The sequence below is a fragment of the Aplysia californica genome, unplaced genomic scaffold (genome assembly GCF_000002075.1).
Source record: "Aplysia californica isolate F4 #8 unplaced genomic scaffold, AplCal3.0 scaffold00165, whole genome shotgun sequence".
Classification (NCBI taxonomy): domain Eukaryota; kingdom Metazoa; phylum Mollusca; class Gastropoda; order Aplysiida; family Aplysiidae; genus Aplysia; species Aplysia californica.
The window spans coordinates 844,741-846,167 of NW_004797435.1; positions in this window are offsets into that span (position 1 = coordinate 844,741).

Consider the following 1,427-nt stretch of genomic DNA (forward strand, 5'->3'; position numbering starts at 1 on the left):
CACACACACACACACACACATACACACATACACACACACACACACGCACGCACGCACACACACATACACACATACACACACACATACAGACACACACACACTCAATTACACACCCACACACACACACTCACACACACACGCACAGACGCATGCTGAGCTGCTAAGAAATTAATTTCTTTCTGCAAAACGTTTGCATTTTGATACATAAAGCAAGTATATTATAGTTGGGTGTAATTAGGGGAATACAATCTATTATAAAAACGCAAATGATGTCTTACGAAAAAGAGGATAAATAAATTATGCCTTTAACTGTCATCTTTCGAGAGGTCGAACTTGCCCGTTACTTTTGTGGAAATCAAGATTAGGACCATTTTCTGATAAGCGGGGAGGTTTTTTTTCACGGTGTGGCCACATTTCTAAACCATGTGATTTAATTGAATTTGTTTCGTACTAATTTGACTGGTTTTGATAAAAAGCGCATTGCCTCTTAGCGAACATTGATTTCTCTATTGCTTTTGGAACTACAGTACCCAAACTACCAATGTTATTGATGACAGCCTTAGTGTTGGCGTTTGAAGAAAAACCCAGCCCAAAAACAACTAGCAGAACTAATAATCGGACTAGATATCTAAGACCCATATGATTTTGAAGTGAAATCTAGTTAACTTGCTTCTTTTTAGCAATAATTGTGGGGTAGTCCTAATGTCAGTGTTAGTGTGACAGGATTTCCCCTCTGCTTATGGATTTATTTCTCTAAGTCAGTATCTAATCAAATTACATAGTTGGAAAGGTGCCACTGGAAGGCCCTGCTTCATAACTATCCATCTTGGTTTTTATAAAATTTTCTTTCTTTTTTTTCTTAAAAAATGGCCGTTGCTCTGCCTGTTTTTGGGGATTGCATTTTTCCGAAAGAATGTGAGGTGAGGGCTTGAAATTGAAATAAACAAATACAAATGAATGTTCTGTGACCTAGTTTTGTGTTTGCGTTTTTGTTATGCCCTTTGACACACAGCACGTTTTGACTTGTCTTTTTATTTTGACCACACTCTCACCCCCCACCCCCCACCCCACCCCCACCCCTTCTCCTCCTTTCAACCTCCTCCAAAAAAACATAATATCCTATTTCCGGCCACCCATTTCCCAGTACATTTCAGGAATGTCCATAATTGACTCCGTTATCTTCACAATGCCTGACGTAAAAAGACAACCAAATCCCCACCCACTCGAACCGTTCACTCTTGGATTAGTTTTGTTATCATATGTAATATAAACATGCAGCAACGCTCACGGCTCCGTGCAACATTATTATTGCTTGGTCAATTACGGCCCGGTGGGGGCCAAAGCTTTTCTCCCGGGTTACTTTCACAATCAATAAAGCATACATCTCATGGTTTATTACAGCGGCACAGGTATGTGCGCCACCCCCA